Genomic DNA, 22,225 nt, shown 5'->3' with positions numbered 1-22,225 from the left:
AAGTGTATTTGTCTCATTTCTAGTCCAAAAAACTCCTCACACTTAAAATAAGAGAATCACCTAAAGAGGAACTTTTCACTGAGATATAAGAACTGATTTTTAGACAATAGATCTGGAAAATCTGATTTCAAGATATCTGACCAGGATAATTTTCACTTGTTCCATTGGCAGATTTTTTTTTTTTTTTGCTTGAATTAAGTAAAAAAATCTTGAATTAAGCAAAAAAAATAAATAAATCTTGAATTAAGCTAAAAATCTTGAACAATGCAAAAAATCTTGAATTAAGCAAAAACAATCTTGAACTTAGCAAAAAATCCTGAATCAAGCAAAAAACCTTGAATTTAGCAAAAAATTGCGGGTTGCGGGGGCAACAGTCTGAGCAGGGATGCCCAGACTTCCCTCTCCCCAGATCCCCAGACTCCTCCTTTGGCTCTTCCGGGGGGACCCCAAGGCGTTCCCAGGCCAGCCCAGAGATATAGTGGATAAGCGGAAGACAATGGATGGATGGATGAGCAAAAAATTCTTCAAGTAAGCCAAAAAATCTTGAATTAAGCAAAAAAAAAATCTTGAATTAAGCAAAACAAACAAACAAACAAACCTTGAATTAAGGAAGAAAAAAAATAAAAAAATCTGCCAATGGAACAAGTGAAAATTATCTTGGTAAATCTTCTTGACATCAGATTTTCCAGATCTGCTGTCTATAAATCAGTTCTTCTATCTCACTGTAAAGTTCCTCTGTAGGTGATTCTGTCTGATTTTAAATGTGAGACGATGTTTGGACCAAAAATGAGAAAAATGCACCTGGTCACATTTGGATTTTTGCAGTGTGTCAAAACAATTTACACACAGTTTGTTTTTAACTTTTTAATTTTTTTTTCCTTTACTTGAGTCACAAACAAATTTACCAAATACTCAATAACTGTGAGTATTTGTACTGTGAGTACTTTGTTTTCTTTTTTTTTTTACCTTAACCCCGCTATCCCATCCAGATAATACGGAGATAATTCAGTGCCATAATTAAACCATAAAGTTCCTTTAACCACCAAAAGTGCATAATCTACACAGTACAGTATTAATGTCCAAATGTTTTCATAGTTTGTTTCTCACTTTAATTTTTTATTTTTATTTTTTGCATTTCATCAACTTAAGCCATAAAGAAAAAACAACACAAAACATATTACTGATCCAAAAAAAACACACAAAAAAAGTGTTTTTTTTTTTTCAGTATACGACACAAACATTGGATTAGTTTGTTTTTGTTTTTTCATCCTGGCATATGTGAGTGATTAACACCAGTGTTAGTTAATATACATTATTATTATATTTTTTGTGCTAGGTCAAATGTTAAATGCTAAATTGTGTCAATGTGCATTTTTTATTCTGATTTTTTTTCATTTTTGATAAATTTTTTAAATATTATGTTCCTTTCCTACTACTGGTCCATCTGTTGATGGTTTAGAACATGTACATGGTTCCAGATATCAGTCTAGTTCCTACTGGTCACTGATACAAGTCATATATGGACTGTGATTGGATGAGTTGAGTTCTCCTCCAGTGAAAGTCCCGCCCACTTCTATAGTTAGGTTGATGTGCATCCAGAACCACAGGACTGGAACACAGAACAGAACCTGAACAACCTCACACATTCAACTGGTTCTGATCCACATAGAACAGATGCTGACGTACAGGGACACTGGGACTGGTTTTGAAGTTATTGCACAGGGCTAGGAAAAAAAAAAAAAGTCTCTTCATTTTTAATCTGAACATGGCGACAGACCGATGCAAACTGTGATGAAATTCTGAGAAACAAGTGACGAGTCTGAAACAAACCCAGAAGAAGGTGAACAACGGACAGATCTGAAACTGTGACCCATCCCAGTGGAACAGATGTTGGATTCAGAACCATTTAAAGGTGGATCTGTTCACACTAACTACTGTTACATCACTGAACGGAACCTACAGCTTCTTTCGTAACACTGGGTTAAAAAAAATGTTTTTTGCAAATTGTCTAGGTTTTTTCAACTGAAGTAGGACCATTTTGCACCGCTAAATCCAAAATGACATCTGTTTTTCTCAATCAGGTCAGGTTTTTTGGTTAATTTGATTTTGAAAAATTTGATCTTCTCACAAAATATAAGAATTAATACCAAAATCAGATTGGTAAGCACACTTTATGAAACTTGTGACTTGATTCCTGTTAGGTACAATGGTGTATTCACCGCAGATGGAGCAGAATACGTCAGGCTTATTTCTGCACGATCTTCTAGTCGAAGCCATTTCATTCACCTGTAATATTAAAAAAAAACATTAATCATAAATTGGCAAAAGTAAAATCTTCAGAACTCAAGAAATATGCAAGAAATATGAAAGAATTTTGTATCATATGATGTGAAAATGCCCATAAATGTAAGCAAAAATGTTCAAAAGCCAATATGTAGCATAGTTCAGAAAGTTGACCTGATTGAGCAAAATGAATGTGATTTTTGGATTCAGCACCAAAATGATCCTAGATCAGCTCAAAAAACTGAAACAATACATTTGTTGATGACCAGTGTAATGAACAGGTTTGAATCCTGCCCTGCTTCTACCTCTACCTCCGTGTTCCTCCTCCTCCTCCTCCTGGTTTCCTGCCTCCTGCACCTTGAATCCATTTGCATACGGCGTCGTCCTCGCTCCACTGGGCTTCACTGGACCGACGCTGATGGACAAACGGCGCCTGTGACCTGGGCTCAGGTGGACGGCTCAGTCACATCTTCACGCATGTTTGAAGATCTTCACCTCCGCACAACCATGAACCATGTTACATGGATGTTACATCACGGACATGAGCGACCGGACGGAGGGAGGGAGGCTGATGAGCAGACACAGAGGAATTAATGAGTGGAGATAATTGTTGAAGGACGCTCGGATGGATAAAAAAAAAAACAACAACCATGAGAGCTGAACTAAAGGTTCAAGACGCAATGAGGGGAGTCATGTGTGAAACCAGTGAATGAACACATGGACCCACGGCCACGAGAAAAGACACGACAAGTACAGAACATGCCAAGGACCAGGACAGAACAGCAGCATACACACCAGGGCCGGCTCTAGGCCTGGGCACCGGGGGGGGCAATACCCCCCCAAAGGCCCTTCATGGGTCACTCATTAAAATAGTCTGATATTTAAAATTTTAACCTTAGTGTGTTATTGGACATGGTAATCTACCTCCTCGTCGGTTGCCGTGACAACAGCCTCCCTCCTCTTGCCATAAAACGTCCCAGCAGCACTTGGTAAAAAGTAAACACATGCAATAAAACAACTGTTACAAGGTCATAAACGGACAAAAAGCACTCACATTCACTGTTTACAGCTTCAACATGTCTGTAAAATCTGTCTGAATCACTGTTTAGTTTTATAAAAACAAACGAGATTGGACCCATATTTAATGTTTGTGGAAATGACCAAAAATAGTCACTTGCCCAGGGAGTCCATCCACTGTCACTTATCGAACTCCGTGGGTTTTACTGATGAATCAGTTTACATGTTTTTTATTTATTCTGTTTATTGCTTATTTTCTCCACGTTCTTTTTTATTTTTTGTAAATTGTCTTATTTGCTTTTGTCCATTTTGTTCATTATTTTACTTGTTTTTGTTCATTTTCCTACTTTTTACATTTTTTCTTAAATTTTGTTCAGTTTCTGTCTGATTTTGTTTATGTTAATTATTATTTTGTCAACTATTTTTTGTTCATTTTATTTATTACTTTGGCTGTTTTTATTCATTTTGTTGCTTATTTGATTTTTTCAAACTTTATTTTACTAAATCTATTGCTAGTTTTTCCCACATTTGTTCTTTGTTTTTTGTTTTTTTCCATTTTATCCACTGTGATTGATCAAACTCATGGCTACATCCCATAATATAAAACTATATTCTGACATTAGTCATCATTGTTTTGTATCCCAGACCCCTGTTAGAAAACAAACACCTGAATCCAACGTGTCCACATACTTTTGTCCATATAGTGGATCTTTTAGTGAACTCCATGGGTTTTACTATGAATCAATGTTTACATGTTTTTTTTTTATTAATTTTGTTCACATTAGTGCTTATTTTCTCCATGTTATGTTTATTTTGCAAATTTTTTTATTCAATTTTGTTCATTATTTTACTTGGTTTTGTTCATTTTCCTACCTTTTTAAATGTTTTTCTTCAATTTTGTTCAGTTTGGGGTTTATTTTGTTAATGTTACTTATTATTTTGTCGATTTATTATTAATTTTTGGTCATGTTATTATTACTTTGGCTGTTTTTGTTCATTTTGTTGCTTATTTGATTTTGTTTAAACTGTATTTTAGTAAATCTTTTGCTAATTTGTCCACATTTGTTGTTTTTTTTTTTGTTCATTTCATCCAATGTGACTGAAACTATATTCTGACATTAGTCATTATTGTTTTGTATCCCAGACCCGTTAGAAAACAAACACCTGAATCTGACGTGTCCACATACTTTTGTCCATATAGTGGATTTTGGGATTAGCCAAATAAATGTGCGTCATTAGACAATAGTTCAACATAATTACTTGAGTTCACGGTGTATTAACTCTGCGGCCGTGGAAACACCTGTGAGAAACTTTTCAGAGCTGACAGTAACTCTCGTCTCTCAGGTAGCGGCGGCTTAAACACACACAGAATTAGAGAGATTAGCCTCATGCTAATTTCCTCTGCAGCCTGAGCCACTGGTGGAATATTAACCAGCCCAGGTTTTATAAAGACGTCCCCCCCCCCCCTCCTCAGGTGGACTGTTCGCAGACTTTGGCTAAATCCAGCTGGCTTTGTGTTAATATTGTTCTGTGTGACTTATCCTCCATCATTTCTCCCGCTGTGGTAGAAGCAGTGGCCCCGGCGCCCAGGGGCCTCGCTGCCACCTTTTATTATTTATGAATCTGATTAATAATCTGCCGCGCTGCTGCGGGAGAGGCTGAGATCCATAAAAGCACCCCGAAGAGAAGCAGCGCCGGCCGGGTGTAATTCCACTTTGGCTGTGCTGCCGAGAAGAAAAGAACAGAAATCATCTGCTCCCACATGCCTAATGAGAAGAAAAGCTGGGACAACGCAGACTGGGAGCGGCAAAGTCAACTTCTTATTGAGGCTCAATAGGGGGTTAAACGCCATGGGGGGGGGGGGGGGGGTGTCCGCCCACCGTAGAGGCTCTCAGGAGAACGGAGACAAAGTACGAACGCAGACCCAACCCAGTCACAACCAAACACAGACGAACTGACTGAAGTTCACACACTGTTCTGGAACAACACACATGAGGACCACACAGGTTTACCCACGACAACACTCACAACCACGACGTTTGGTTTTTTCATTTTTACATATTTTCTTCACCCATAAAGACCCAGCGATACGTTTGAGTCAGTTTCCAAATTATTTTTTCTATTTAATCTTTCTTCGGTGATTTATCACTATTTATTTTAATATTATCTTCTGTATTTTTGCATTTTTTTTTCCAATGAAAATCGTTTTTTTCCTACATTTAATTCACTGATCATGTAGATGTTAAAGAAAATACAGAATGTAGAAGGTTATTATGTCAGAAACAGAGGAAAACTGACTTTTTCAGTCCAGTCTGTCTGAACATGACCCCAGTGTGTCCACCTGCACTGGTCTGACTGGACACAGTGGTGGAGAAGATGACGGCGTTTCCACGGTAACCTCCTCCCCCTTCCTCACCTCCTTCTCCTTTTACCTTCTTCCTCCTCCTTCCTCTTCACCTCTCCTTTCTCCTCCTTCCTCACCTCCTTCCACCTCCTCCCTCCTCCTTTCCTCATCTCCTTCCTTTCCTCCTTTCTCCTGCTTCCTCAACTCTTTCCATCTCCTTCTTTCCTCACCTCCTTTCTCCTCTTTCATTTCTTCCTCCTTTCTCCCGTTTCCTCACCTCCTTCCACCTCCTCCTTTCTCCTTCCTCACCTTGTTCCTTTCCTCCTCCTTCCATCTCCTTCTTCCTCACCTCCTCCTGCTCTTTCCTCACCTCTTCCTTCTTCCACCTTCTTCCTCACCTCCTTTTTCCTCCTACCTCCTTCTTCCTTACCTCCTCTCTCATTCTTCCTCACCTCCTTCCACCTCCTCCTTTTACCTTCTTCTTCCTCACCACCTCCTTTCTCCTTCTTTCCACCTCCTCCCTTTCCTCCCCCTTTCTGACCTCTTTCCACCTCCTCCTTCCATCTCCTTCCTCCTCACCTCCTCTTGCTCCTTTCTCACCTCCTCATTTCCTCACCTCCTTTCTCCTCCTTCCTCACCTCCTTCTTCCTCACCTCCTCTTGCTCCTTCCTCACCTCCTCCTCCTTCTTCCTCACCTCCTGCTCCTTCCTCACCTCCTCCTCCAGGTCATTCTTCTCTGCTGTCACCTGCTGGATGTCACACCTGAGCAGTGTTTCTCTGATGGATGAGCTGTGCTTTTCATATTTTCATCTTATTTATTTCATCGTTTGTTTTCATTTTTTCCTCTGATGCAGGTCATATGACAGTTCAGAGTCTCTTTCAAATCTCCGACATACCCCCCCCACCATCTTCTCAGCCGGCGGGGGGGGGGGGGGGGGGCAGGTAATACGTTTGTGCCACATGCTGATTTACAGCGCGGTGGCGACGCTGCCTGATGGATATTTGTTTCGGAGCGGCGGCCGGGAGTCGGATGGCGACCGCCGCCACGTCTGCATGTCGTCGACTGATGAGCGCTCACGTCCTGTTCTGGTAAATTTCGCCTCAGATGAGGTTCTGGAAGTATTTGGCACAGATTCCACATGAATCCTGACAGATTAATGTCTGAGAAAGAGCCGAGAGCAGTTCAAGGATCAGTCCGAACATTTTAACCATTTGAACAAATCACAGAAAATCAGATAAATTCAGATTCAAATTCTAAAACCACTTCCACAAAAGAAATGAGTACTATATTTACACCCAATCTATCAATGAAAAACATCCGATATTACTTACTATATTTTTCACTTTCATTCATCTCTGTTTTATTACTAAGTACAAGCTCTTTACATTACGTTTCCTTAGTTGATCCACATCATTTGAACCTGTTTGAACATTTAACGCCCATGTTTAAAACAGTATTTCCAACAATAAGATTCTATAAAACTGAATATTTGTTGCCTTTTCTGATGAAGCTTTCATTTGTTTCTGCTGTCGGTCGATGCAGCTTCAAGTAACAAAAAAGATAAGTTTCACTAATCTGTGTTTAACCCTTTTAGGACCATGTGCGTCTCCATTTTATGGTATTCACATTATCGTAAAAAATAAATAAATAAATAAATAAATAACCGTAATTCCTGAACCGTTTTTGCTATTGACAAAATTCAAACGGCAAATTCTGAAAGCTGGAATCTGGAGCTTTTGATTGACATGTAACACATTAGGGTAGAGGTTTACATTGGCTGAGGGGGTGGGTGGAAGTGGGCGGAGCAGAGAGCAGCAGAGTGCAGTCGGTGAGAGATACTTACTACTTTTAATGGTGTTTTAGCAAAGTTTTAGTGGTGAATTCAGGTAAATATTTGTATATAACAGTGATAGTGCTGTTTTGGAGTGTTTTTGTCAGGTTTAGCTGTTTAGTGGGTTTTTTTTGCCTTTTTTTTCCACTGTTTTTATTTGTATTTTCCAGTTTGTATCGTTCATTGATAGCTGTATTTTAGCTGTAAATGTGCTATAAATGTATGTATATTTAAAAGTAAATCTCTGCAGATCTATCCAGGGCATACACAGATGCAGTTTGTATTTGAATCAGATGATAGATGTTTTTGTCAGTGGAATGAGGGGCTCTGTCTACAACTAGACAGAAAGTGAACACAGACTATCAACAGGATCCAAATGAGTAGAAAGAACCAAAAATAAGAAGAACATGGACACACACAATGATCTAGACCAACTAAAACGGATCAACACATGGAAAAGAGTTGAAAGTTTATTTCTAAAATCTCAAACATTTTCATTCTAAATATTATGTTATTTTTTTATTATTATTTGAATATTACATTTACAGTTGTTTTTCCTAATAATTTCAACACACTGTTTTAAGCATTTATTACATATACTAATGATAATTAATGGACACATACTGAAAGTTGGGTTCTTGAAAAAAAGTGTAAAAGAATTCGAAAAAAAAACATTTTCTGACACTTTTATTGCAAAAAAAACCCATAAATAAATCTAGGCCTGTACTAATTGGAATCATTAAATGGTTAAAGAAAGTAAAGTATTTACATTTGGGGTTTTTTATAGTTGTTCTGTGAACCATGTCAGTTACAGGTGAACAGTTCCAGTTTAAGTGAATCTCATCCTTCTGTGACTTTAAAGCAGTGATATTTGTCTTTTTTAAATGGAATTCTTCATTTTCTCACATTTCCCTGTGTTCTCCATAAACTGTAAATGCTCTGCTTGGGTTTGAATTCTTCATTCATTCAACTCCACAGGTCCATCTTCAACCCTATTTCTGAGTAATGACACCAGAAAGGAAAGGAGAAAACTGGAGAAAACGCCTTCGTAAAGATCTGCTTTGACGTCAAATATTTGAGAATAGTTTGACTTTATTACAATTTTAATTTTCTATACCTAACATTTGGAACCAATATTCACTTTTAAAGTCTATGAAAAGGCTCGTTAAGCATCTGTGTGTTATTTATGTGTAGCCATATCTCTCTCCCTGTCCCACAGCCTTGGTTTCATACACTGCCACAGCTACAGGGGTTGGACAAAATAATGGAAACACCTTAAAAAATCAACAAAATATAATTTAATATGGTGTAGGTCCGCCTTTTGCGGTAATTACAGCCTCAATTCTCCGAGGTATTGATTCATACAACTTGTGAATTGTTTCCAAAGGAATTTTAAGCCATTCTTCAGTTAGAATACCCTCCAACTCTTTTAGAGACGATGGCGGTGGAAATCGACGTCTTACTTGAATCTCTAAAACTGACCATAAATGCTCAATAATGTTGAGGTCTGGGGACTGTGCCGGCCATACGAGATGCTCAACTTCATTAGAATGTTCCTCATGCCATTCTTTAACAATTCTAGCTGTATGGATTGGGGCATTATCATCTTGAGGTGAAGGTGTTTCCATTATTTTGTCCAACCCCTGTACGTGGCTCTGCGTAGTGTGTGTTTATGGGATGCCAGCGGGGGTGCAGTCTGTAGGAAATGAAACAGAGAGACGTTCAGAATCGTGGCGGGACCGTTTATTTTGTCCAACGATCATCTGTAGGGTGATACGGCGTACTAAATCAGCGTTCTTACATCACAAAACCACAGGTAAAGCACCATAAGTAGAAGCTAAAACATCTTAAGACCAAATCAGATCTCTGAACGCAATTTTAACAGGCAACCAACAAAAGTCGCACTCACTTCAATTATAAAGGTTTTAACTCCACAAATCATCTGGATATAAATTATCTTGCACTTCAAATAACAAAATAACTCACAAAATGTACTCTTAAGTGCCAAAGCCTTTGATAATTTTATGTTTTTGACAGTTAGTGCAAATATCGTAGCTCACCTGTAGCGACTGTACAGCATACTAAAGAAAACATGGCGTCCTAAACTACCGGTACCAACCCTACGCGGTAACAGAGGGACCAAAAAAAAAAAAAAAACCCCACCGAAATGGGAGTTTAAGATGAAACTGTGGTGTAATAGCGCCATCTATTGGCATAACATATACACTACATTACATATGAAATAAATCCTACTGTAATGGACGTTCTGTGTTCGACGTGTGTCCAATGCGTGTCCCGATGTTGCAGCACAGGAGGGTGTACGGGTGTAATGCCGCTGTTGCACCACGGGAGGGCGCTATTGTACAATGGCACCATGGGTACAATGCCGCCAGTTATATACATTTTTCAAATCAGATTTTATATTTTTTGTGTGTTTTTTGGCCTTTTGTGTTGATATAGTAGGTTAAAGTGAAAAAATAATAGGCAGAGAAAAAAAGATACTAAACATGGGTATAGTAAACATTTCTTTATATAGTATATGAAGGCAAAATCAAAAGGACTGAAAAATGACCAAAACAGGCTCAGACCCTGTAGAAGCCGATAATGTAATAACAACCGATAACATAATAAATCTGCCATTTTTAAAATGCAATAGGCCAATAACGTAATCAAAGTCCTGAAACGATAATGTAACAGATTTTGGCCGATAACGTTATAACTTATTACGTTATTGGCTCAGTTCTTACATTTGCAAAGAATCCTTTTTTTACCAGGACAATAACGTAATAACCAGCCAATAAGTTATAATGCTATTGGCCAAAAGTCATTACATTATGGGTTCAGGACTTTTATCATGTTATTGGCTTATTACATTTTAAAATTGGCAGATTATGACGTTATCAGCTGTTCTTACATTATTGGCTCTACAGACCTCCTAAGGGTTCAGATTGTTTTTCTGTTTTTCGTTGCCAGTGTTTAAACCCTGCTGGTCTTCCCGCTCCATCCGTCCGTTCGTCCTTTTTCCCGTTACTCTCCTGGGCTTCCTGCTGGTTCAGGCGTTACACCAGGTTCCCACATATTACTGTGTCTGAGCAAATAGGCCTTTAATTTACTTTTTGATGGAGGCAATGAAAAGTAGTGTACAGTGAGTTAGGGGCATTAGAAAATCAGCTTCCCGGGTCTTTGAGCTCCGTTATGTGTAATCCTCTCTGCAGAACGCCGTGTGGGCCGCCACTTTACGACAGCGACTGAAGGAAGCCCGCCGCTTTGTAGAGCGTTTTATCCACAGAGCCGGCAGTAAAAGGTTAACAAGCCTACGGTGATAAAGGGAAGAAGTGAAAGGATGATGAGCTTCAGTGTGATGTTCCCTCCACTAACGGCTCCACAACGGTGTTAACTGTCCAAGGTGAACGCACGAAAAGTCTGGTCAAAGTGTCAACGAGAACAGACGACAACGGAAAACAGCAACGCGGACCAAAAACTCTGAAACAGGGACACCTCGTGGGATCTGGGTGAGCAGATTATGCACACTTTGCACTTCATGAGGGTTTTTTTTTAAACTATTTTCTCTCAGATTTGTTGTCAAACTGATGGTTCTGGGTCTAAAGAACTAAATCTTTCCTTTAAAATGTTTGTGGGTCAAATCCAGATTACATCCATCTGTACAAGCTTTAAAACACCAGCAGTTACTGCTTTAGTTTTGGGGAAATTTTGAGATTTTTGTCCAATTTTCAGGGTTGAGGTTGAAAATGTGCATAAAAGCAGCTGATGAAAACATAAACCAATCTATTTTTCTCACAATAACAGAAGGAAAAAGTTGCTCATTCCTTCTCTTTTTTAAATTTATTCATTAAATTTTTTATTATTATTAACCTCCTGGTATCTGGGTGAGCAAATTAAGCACACGTTGCTCTTCATGTGTGCTTTTTTTTTTTTTCTCTCAGATTTGTTTTCAAACTGGTGGTTCTCGCCCCATATTTACTCCTGAAGGACCAGACCTTTCCTTGGATCTGCTTTTCAGAATACATCCACCTGTCCATCCTTTAATACACCAGTAAATACTGCTTTAGTTTTGGGGATATTTTGAGATTTTTGTTCAATTTTCAGGTTTCAGGTTGAAAATATGGATAAAAACATCTGATGAAAACATGGATATAAAAACCAATGTATTTTTCCTCACAATAACAAAGGGAAAAAATGCTCATTCTTTGTCATTTTTTTGCTATTAACCCTCTGGTATCGGGGTGAGCATATTATGCACACTTTGCACTTCATGTGTTTTTTTGTTTGTTTGTTTTTATATTTTTCTCTCAGATTTGTTGGTTCTCGCCCCATATTTACTCCTGAAGGACCAGACCTTTCCTTGAATCTGCTTTTCAGAATACATCCATCTGTACAACCTTTAATACACCAGTAGTTACCGCATCTTTTTTTTGGGACATTTTGCGATTTTTGTCAAAGTTTCAGGGTTCAAGTTGAAAATGTGGATAAAAACATCTGATGAAAACATGTATATACAAACCAATTTATTTTTCTCACAACAGAAGAAAAAAGTTGCTCATTCCTTCTCTTTTTTTATTCATTTATTTAGTCATTATTATTATTATTATTATTATTATTATTATTATTAACCTTCTGGCATCTGGGTGAGTATATTAAGCACACTTTACACTTTGTGTGTGGTTTTTTTTTTTTTTCTCTCAGATTTGTTTCCAAACTGGTGGTTCTCGCCCCATATTTACTCCTGAAGGACCAGACCTTTCCTTGAATCTGCTTTTCAGATTACATCCATCTGTACAACCTTTAATACACCAGTGATTACTGCTTTATTTTTGGGGATATTTTGAGATTTTTTGTCAAATTTTCATGGTTCAAGTTAAAAATGTGCATAAAAACAGATTGCAAAAACATGTATATACAAACCAATCTATTTTTCTCACAATAACAGAAGGAAAAATTACTGAATCTTTCTCTCTTTTTTATTTTTTTTTAATTTTTTAACATTAACCTTATGGTATCTGGATGAGCATATTATGCACACTTTGCACATGACATTATAAAAGGTCAGATTATTTCTCACAGTTTGTATTAGGGCAGAATTCAAAAGTCTTTCATTTTTGCATGATTTAAAAAAAATGGAAAATTACACATTTGTTGGATTTGTTCTCAGCCTGAAGGACTAAACCTTTCCTTTAAGATGTCATCCATCTGTACAACAATTAATACATCAGTATTTACCGCTTTGGTTTTGGGGATATTTAGCCATTTTTGTCAAATTTTCAGGGTTCAGGTTGAAAATGTGCATAAAAACAGCTGATGAAAACATGTCTCTATAAACCAATCTATTTTTGTCACAATAACTAAAGGAAAAATTGCTCATTCTTTCTCTCTTTTTTGTTTTTTAACTATTAACCCTCCAGTATCAGGGTGAGCATATTATGCACACTTTGCACACTTCATGTTACAAAAATCAGATTATTTTTCACAGTTTGTATTAGGTCAGAATTCAAAACTCTTTCATTTTAGACAACTACAACACCAGCACCTTTCTCTGAAGTGAGTAAAAAATGCACATTGACACTTTTTTGCATTTAACATTTGATCTAGCACAAAAATAATAATAATATATATATGTTGCTGTTAATCATTGCCATCTGCCAGGCTGTCAAAAGCAAAAATGAAGTAATTGTGTGGTTTACTGAAAAAAAAGAAAGATTTTTGTGGGTTTTTTTTTTTTGCATAAAAAAGGTTTGTTTCCATTACAAACATGACAATTAAAGGCTTAAAATGTAACAGTTATTGCCTATTTGGTATTTTTCTTAATGGCTGTAGTTGATGAAATACAAAAAAAAAGTAAAAAAAAAAAAAAAAAAAAAAAAAAGTAAAAAAAAAAAAAACCTGTCTTTGTTTATTTATTTCTTATTTCGAACATGCAGAGAAACAAAATAAAATTAAACAATCAAAATAAGACAAAAACAAAATGACATTTAAATGAACAGAATCTATCTTCATGGACGTGTATGAAAAACACTGTGACATGACTTCGGTGCTGTGCAGATCATGTGCTTTATGTGGTTAAAGGGCCTCAGGGTGGAAAACCAGAGGGTTAACCACCACTGGATGGGAACATTATACAACAGATCTGCTCCATCTGCTCAAGTAATGGACGGAAATTTATTTTAAGAGTACGGCGAGATGAAATGGAACAGAAATGAGCTTTGAATGAATGGAAACCGGCAAAGTAAGAGCCCAGCTCCATTAAATGAGGAAAGAATTATCTGACAAAAACTAATACGGTGAATCACAGAGGAAACAAACAATAGCTGCTGTTTCCACAGGCGTGTGATGAGCATTTTTAATGCAATATTTATAATGCTATAAAAATAAGTAAAGATGATTATTCCAAAGAAAAGAACTGCATGGGCCGTGACAGAGAACATGAACTGTGAGGACAAAACAGTCACAAATGAAAGCAGAAAAAACACTGAAATGACCTGAAACTGAATTTAGTCCACACAGAAAAACAGCCCATCCCATCATTAACACAGGAACATGAATACAAATGCCATCTTCTGCTTCAGTAGTAGTTCCAGTTCCATGCTTTGTTGTAGGGCTGCTCGATTATAGGAAAAAAAAATAATCACGATTATTTTAGCAATAATTGAAATCACGATTATTAAAAACGATTATTTGTTAACCTTAAAGTTGTTTATTTTTTTCTTGCAAAACAATGTAAAATATACTCTTTAAACATAAATAAAGCTTTTAACCACTAAAACAAAGTATGTTCACTTTTGTACGAAACAAAAAAATCTTTGAATGCAAATAAGTGTACTGTAAATTCAAGTATGTTTCCTTTTGTAAACAAATAGTGCACTGTAATTAAACTGCTATAGACTTGCCATAGAACTGGAGCAACAACAAAAAAAAAAACTCACGTAAAGTGCAAATTATAAATTCAAGTATGTTCAGTGTAGTATGAAACAGTAAATTCAGTGGCGTGCTGTGAGGTTTCAGTTCAGGCCTTCTGTTTACATCAGCCATCTGGAATACGTACGTTAGGGTTAGGTTAGGTTAATACGGGAGTTACAGCGTAAAGAGATTCGGAGACTGAAGATTGCATTGCGGACGAAGTTGTTTTTATGCGTTTTAGTTTTTCATAAGATTATGATCACGGTGGCGGTGGTTAAACTTTAGATGGTTTAAAGGTTTGTTGTGTTAGCGGTCGGTGCGGACACAACTACGAAACACTTTTTGCACGTGATGTGTTTTTGCTCTTCGTCTTCTTCATCAAACCCAAAGTGATTCCATACAATTGAATTGGACTTGCCTTTTTTGTTTACCAAGCACTTCTGCTGGGATTCTCCTGCCGTTTTTCCAGACCGCTAGTACGACTTTCCTCTTGGGGTGGACCTGCCGGCTAGCAGGCAGCTGTAGCTTAGAGGGGGGCGGGGCAGAGCAGCTCATGGGAGCTTGCGTGCGCGTGAATTAAAACAACTCAAAATTAATAATCGTTTTTTCTCGATTACATAATTTTTGTAATCGTTGAGTGTAATAATCGAAATCGTAATCGAATTTCGATTAATTGCACAGCCCTACTTTGTTGTGTTTCTTATTTCATCCCTCATCTTGACCCTTCTACCTGAGCCATAACTGAGCTGTTTTTATGGTAAATAAAACCCTGGCATCGTCTCATCTAACCTGAACACACTGTCCACCCTAGTGGACATTCTTCCTCTGGGTTGTTCAGAAGGACCAATAAAGCCTCCAGTTTCAAAGATCTGGAATTTTCTGTCAGTGTCTTAATGGTCCAGGCTTTACAGGGTTAAAATTCTGTCCCGCCCACTAAAACCATCCCATAATAAACAGTGTTAAATTCCTACACTAACACCCTTCAACCAAGTGAGTACAAAGTACACACTGATGCGTTTTAGCGTTTAACATTTGACCCAGAACCAAAACTAATAATGAATCTAAACCAATGTTGGTGTTCATCACTGACATACGACAGGAGGAACAACATCGAACAATAAATAATCTAATTTTATGTGGTATATTGCAGAAAAAAATAGTTCTTAGTGTTTTGCATAAAAAAAAAAAAAAAAAAAGGTTTATGTGCATTACAAACATGGCATTTAAAGAGTTAAAAATATGACCGTTACTGAGTATTTGGTATTTGAGGTTATGGCAACAAACTCACACTTTCTTTAAATCTGTCACTGACTTCACTTCTGGCTCAAGAAAGAAAGAAAGAAAGACAGAAAGAAAGAAAGAAAGAAAGAAAGAAAGAAAGAAAGAAAGAAAGAAAGAAAGAAAGAAAGAAAGAAAGAAAGAAATCAGTCAGTCAGTCAGTCAACCAATCAATATATCTGTATTCTTTTTGTTCATTGTAAGAATTGATGTATATTTTTGTCACTTTTCTTGCCTGTTTTGTTCATTTTTCATTCATTTTGTGCATTTCCCACTAATTTTGCTGCTTATTTTTTTGTTTTTACTTATTTTGATGCTTATTTTTGTCCATTTTTGTCAATTATTTTCCTTATTGTTATTATTTATTTATTTATTTTACAAATTTTTATTCATTTTCTTAATTATCCATCTATCAAGCTGACATTTCTATCTATCTATCTATCTATCTATCTATCTATCTATCTATCTATCTATCTATCTATCTATCTATCTATCTATCTATCTATCTATCTATCTGACTTTCCATTATTTTGTTCTTTTTGTTCATTGTGCTGCATAGTTTTGTTTGTTTTTGTTTTTCCTTTTGTTCATTTTCTTGAATATTCTTTATTTTTTTAAATTCATTTTGTTCATTATTTTGGTCTTTTTATCCATAGCACTACTTATTTGAGTTTTTTTTCTTCATTTTCTTGCCTATTTTGCATAGTTTCTCTTCATTTTATCTTATTTTGTTCATTTTTCATTGATTTTGTTGATTGTGCATTTTTGTCTATTTTGCTTCTTATTTTGTTGATTTTTTTTACTTATCCATCCATCCATCCTAGATTTAATTAATGCATATATTAGACACAACAAATGTCAGAAATCATTTGAATCTTCCAGTTTATCATCAGTAAAACTGAAGATAATCCCGATTAACTTGGGTTGAACTCTGTGAAATGCTTTTGACAGGAAGTGGTATTTTCACACATGCACAGAACAAATCAGGTTCCTGATAAATAAATTCTACTGTCAGGAACTGAAAGCTAATGGTTGGTTTTATTACCACAGACTCACGCAGCATCAGTGGGTTGGAGTGGATTTTACACACTCTGAATGGAAGCGCCTCTAAAAGCATCAGTTGTGTCTTATTTCTCTAACATCTTCCTCTCAACAGAAATTTTCTCCAAATATTTGCCTATTTTCCACCATTCTGATGGTTGTTTTTCTTTCTTTTTTCATTTCATCTCTCCAAATGCCACCTGAATAGACTAAAAATTAATCAAAAGTTCAATAATACTGCTGGATTTTTCCACAAATGCCAGTGGAAAGTGTCACCGGTGGAAGATGTAATAGTGCCTTCTTTTGAGATCCTTTTAAACATCCAGTTCCACAAGAGCAGAAAAAATATATGAAGAGAAGAAAAGAAAAGGATGTTTAAATGAGTTTTCAGGACCAGCAGGAACCCAAAGTGAAGGTCTGAATTGAAGTGAAGTGAGCTGTTATGTGGCTGAAGGTTTCTTCTTTCTGCTCGTGTGCTGAGCATTTTTTACTCTATTCATCAGAGACCAGTAGAGGCACAGTGATCACAACACAGTCAAGGTCTGCCGACTCCAGCACCACCAGGAATCCAATCAAAAATATCAGGCTTTTCAGCAGCGAAGAGTCTTTTACATGAGACCCAACGCTGTTCAGACAAACACAGGCAGGGTTTAGGTCCTGTGTTCATCAACGTTCAGTCTACAGTAGGGATGCACCACAAGGGTTTTTACAACCGATACCGATACCCCATGAAATCTGTGTATCATTCGTTCTTTTCATATTCACTGGAGAATCCACAATTGGAAAATGAAAAAATGACTCGTTATGTCATTATTCATGTACAAATGAAAAATCAAAAAACAAGTTGTTTTTCATTCTTTTGATTGTTCGCACAATTAAAAATTGGAAATAAGCAAACTGACCAAATGTGGGGTTTCATGTTGGCATTTTTTATATCTGATTTGGTTTGACCCAGACGTTACTGACTTCTTCATCAATCGAACTGAACAGTCGTGGGTTTTGTTTTGTTTTGGGTTTTTTTGATCAATGTATTTTTCTTCATATTCAATCTTTCAATCATACAAAAAGTAAGACAAACACTGAGACATCTAACAGGGGTATAAGACACCACAAAATAAATAAAATAAAATAAAAAAATAAAAATCAAAGGGTTCAACTATGTAATTACCCAATCACAACAGGCGTGGGTTTGCTCGTATTCTGCCTAACGCATTCTGCGATAATGGAGAATTTGGTGTTATTCAGAGGCAGCAACGTGTTTACTGTGAAGGAGGACGACATGACAACTGAAAGACTGGTCTGGATCTTCCAGGTGTTGTTGTTTTGTCTAATACAGTGGGTCCATGGTAGACAATCTAAGAAGAAGACACTTCATGGAACACATGAAGAAGTCAGGAACCTAACCCAGGTCAGACCAAATCTCATATCAAAATTTTTTGTAAACACTTCCATGAACTAGAGTTCTTCAGGTTAAACTAGAAAAGTGCAGACTTCCTCCAAGGAAGATCAGTTCCCCCCCGATCACTACCAAACTTTATCATTTGTTCCATGTGCCAGAATCAACATTTCCTGAAATTTTCATCAAAATCTGCCCCCCCCCCACCACCAAAATTTTATCATTTGTTCCATGTGCCAGAATCAACATTTCCTGAAAGTTTCACCCAAATCCGTCCATAACTTTTACAGTTCTCTCGCTAACAGATAAACAGACAGACAGATCCCGATGAAAACATAAAATGAGCCCATTTGTGAAACTGTAGGTGAAACTTGAATTTCTGTCCCAGATGTTGACTTTGGTTGGATGTGGACCATCAGCAGGTTTGTTCTCTACCATTAAATCCACAAATGGATGGACAGAATGAATGCAGGCCTTATTCCAGAGGCTTTCTTCTAAACCCATCAGCCCAACAGTCCAACACCAGGACGTCACTGATCCACCCTGATAAGTGTCATCTGTCTTTATCAGTGAATCCTCCGTAAACACGGCTGTAAAACGTCACAGATGTTCATGCAGACTCTGTTCTCAGCGCACACAGACTGAATCGTGTGTTTGCGCTGCACACACTTTTAGACGGAGGAGTTTTGCGGAACACACCATCAGTTAGTGTTGAGCTCAGTTCACTCAGATGTGACGCTCTTTCCTCATGATTCCTTCCTGCAGACGGAGTTTACATGCGAGGAGGAAAAAAAAACCGCTGCAGAACACATGATGTAAGAGTTTGAAACGCGGCGGCGAGGTGGGCGCTGCGATTTGCATGTGAGATAATCTGCGAGTTGCGTTTCCTCTGCGCTTTATTACGGCGAGATCAAACAACGTGTCACTGTCGTCTCCGTATCAGCTGATCGGAGTCGACCTCGAGGCTTCTCCGACTGACGCCGTTTCATGTTCCACAAGTTCATCAAAGCGGTGCAGGATTCGCGGCTCAGCTAATTACTGCCGGCCGTACGCGCGTTACTCCAATTAGACTTACTGAAATTTTCCCGCGGATTCATGTTTGACAAAAATTTCGCAGATGGACGAGCTTCCTGGATCACATGTCGTTTGTTTTGCCGCCTCGGGCTCCACGCGTCGACGCAGCGAACAAACCATCGCATCCATCTGCGCCTTCAGACGTCAAGAGTAGAGCATGATGGGAGTTTTCAGGACAGATGTAGGAGTACTGACTGCGGTTCTACACTTTCACACTTTTATTTTCCGCCCAGTCAGGGGCTGTCGCCATGCAGAAGCAGCCAATCAGAGCTGTCCAGAGTTTGAAATGTAACACTGTTTCAGCTGAGAGTCAAAGCTGTCACCATGGTTACCAAATTCATCCAAAAACGGAGATGATTTCAATATAAACTGTGGGTATCGTCTGCAATGATCATGAGCAGGGAATGAGATGGAAGTCAATATACATAATATATACACATATATACATAAACCAGCTGACATTAACCTTTTACAGACCATTTTTTTGTCATCATATCTAAACATTTCAGTGATTTATCACAATTTATTATAATATTGTCCTCAACGTTTTTCATTTTTGAATAAAAATCATATATTTTCCTACATTTAATTCACTGATCATGTAGATGTTCATTAAAGCTCAGAGTAAATTCAAAGGTTATTATATCAAAACAGAGAAAACTGAAGAAAATGTGACTTTTATTTGGTAAATCTATCATTAACTCAGTGGTTCTCAAACTTTTTCTGTCGGGCCCCCCTTTGGACCACGAAAATCTCCAAGTCCCCCTCAACCCCAACAACATTGTACCTGTGGTGCAATTATAACTTGTATTGAAAGAAACATCAGTATTGTTAGAATACTTTTTGCTTTTTCCTTGAATAATTTGTTGTGCAAATTAAAAATAACTTCAATTTTTGATTGAACAATATAAATGACCTCAACAAAACTGCTCCCTAAGACATTATTTTTTCCAATTAAAATAGGAAATGTGTAATTATCTTACAACTATGACACTAAGGTCAATTTTTTTGTAGAACAACAAACAATTTTGGTAACAAAGATGAACATTTTAACAATATCAGGGGCTGCAATGAGCCTGTTCTCCGTTTGCACATCTCAGAACATTAAAGTGCAATCTGTACAAACTGTGCAAAACCAGAAACATTGCACAGTTTTCTTTTCCAGTCCAGTCCTTGTCCAGTGTCCAACCTAACCTCTGGTCTAGTCACAGATCACCATGGCAGTAGATTGTTTGTTGTACGTCCCTAAAATGAGTCCAGGGTGCTCCAACGCTGAAAACATTTCCACCTGATACATGTTATAACCTGAAGAAAAAAAACAAACACCTAGGAATGATCCCATGCCCCCCGGAAAGCCTTCACAGCCCCCCCAGGGGGGCCCCGCCCCACAGTTTGAGAAACACTGCATTAACTGAACATAAACCAAGTGTCTACATGAGTTTCACTGGTGAATCGATATTACAGCTGACAGAAGTACCTTTTAAACAATTTCTGTTGTTGTAATTTTGTTGAGCATTTTGTTCATAATCTAAATCTATTATTTCATTTTTGGTTCATTTTATCAATAGTTCATTTTATATTCTTATCATGATCATTTTCTTAGTAATTTTGTTCCATTTGTCATTATTTTTGTACCATTTATGATTGCAGCCACGTCAAGTGTTTTTTTTTTCTCTACATTCAATCTTTCCTTCTGACCTTATCACCATTTATTATAATACTGTTCTCTGCATTTTTAAAATTTTCAGTTCAAGTTTTCAGTACACACTTCACGACACAATTTCCAAAAATGGTCAGAGTGACGTTCTGGGTTTGTTCTGTAAACAATGTGAACTGTGTTATGATGGAGTCATCTACGAAGTGTTCACCATGAGGGAAGGATTCAGGTGGTTAAACACAGACAGACGAATGGATTAGACAGAATTAGGATCTGACTGGGTTAGGGTTAGGGTTATCACTGGGGTTGGACACATTTAAACAAACAAATGGGATCAAAGTCAGACGCTGCTTTAAGGATTAAATAGTAAAGACCTGAAAATTCTTCCTACTCCCTTTTGGGCACAACAGTCATTCCATTTTCTATTTCTGTTTTTTATTTATTTATTTTTTTTTTCCTGTTTCTTTTGTTTTTCTCCTTTTTTTTATGTTTTGTATTATGTTTGTGTCTGAAATAAACTTAAACAAACAAACAGAATGAGGCTGTTAAATTTGTAGGTTCACGTCCCTTTAATGCAGGGGTGCCAAACATGCCGGCCTGGGGGCCAAATGCAGCCCTCCAAGGTTCCAGTCCGGCCCGTGGGATGAGTTTGTAAAGTGTAAAACTTCCACAGTCAAGGCTGTGGAACTCATTTTAGTTGCGGTCTCCACACACAGACAATTATAATCTACAGTCAAATAATAAACAGCAGAAGAACCGACAAAAATGAATGACTCCAGATTTTCTTCTCGGTTTGATGTGAAAAAAATATTACATGATGACTAAAAATAATGATAACTTCATATTTTTGTCTTTTAGTGCAAAAAAAAACAACAACATTAAATTGTGAAAATATCTACATTTACAAACTCTCCTGTAACAATTAAAATGTGAATAACCTGAACAAATATGAACAACCTGAAACGGTCTAAAGAACATTAAGCCCAATTAGAACTCTTTTCTGCCTGTTCCTCAGTGTTTAGTGTCTTTGTGGCAGATACTTCAGAGCAAATCGGGCTGACCACCCAACTGCAGGACCCACAAAAACTGAAGTCAAGGTCGTCATCCAGGACTGATGGACGAACAACAGCGTCTTTGTAGATCTGATCCATAATGCACATGTAGAAATGATAAACTGAAGGCAGAACATTGTTAAAATTGCACTTATTTTTCTTTAGAAATTTCAGTTTTTCAGGTTATTCACATCTTTCTTGTTTGGCTAGTTTATAAAAGTATTTCATAATTTAATGGGGTTTTTTTTTGCACTAAAACAATACAAAAATTTGGCGTTATCATATTTAGAGGTTATTCTGTTATTATTTTACTGGTCCGGCCCACTGCAGATCAAATCA

Source organism: Sphaeramia orbicularis, chromosome 10 (assembly GCF_902148855.1).
Source record: "Sphaeramia orbicularis chromosome 10, fSphaOr1.1, whole genome shotgun sequence".
Classification (NCBI taxonomy): Eukaryota; Metazoa; Chordata; class Actinopteri; order Kurtiformes; family Apogonidae; genus Sphaeramia; species Sphaeramia orbicularis.
Note: the sequence above shows the minus strand (reverse complement) of the source record.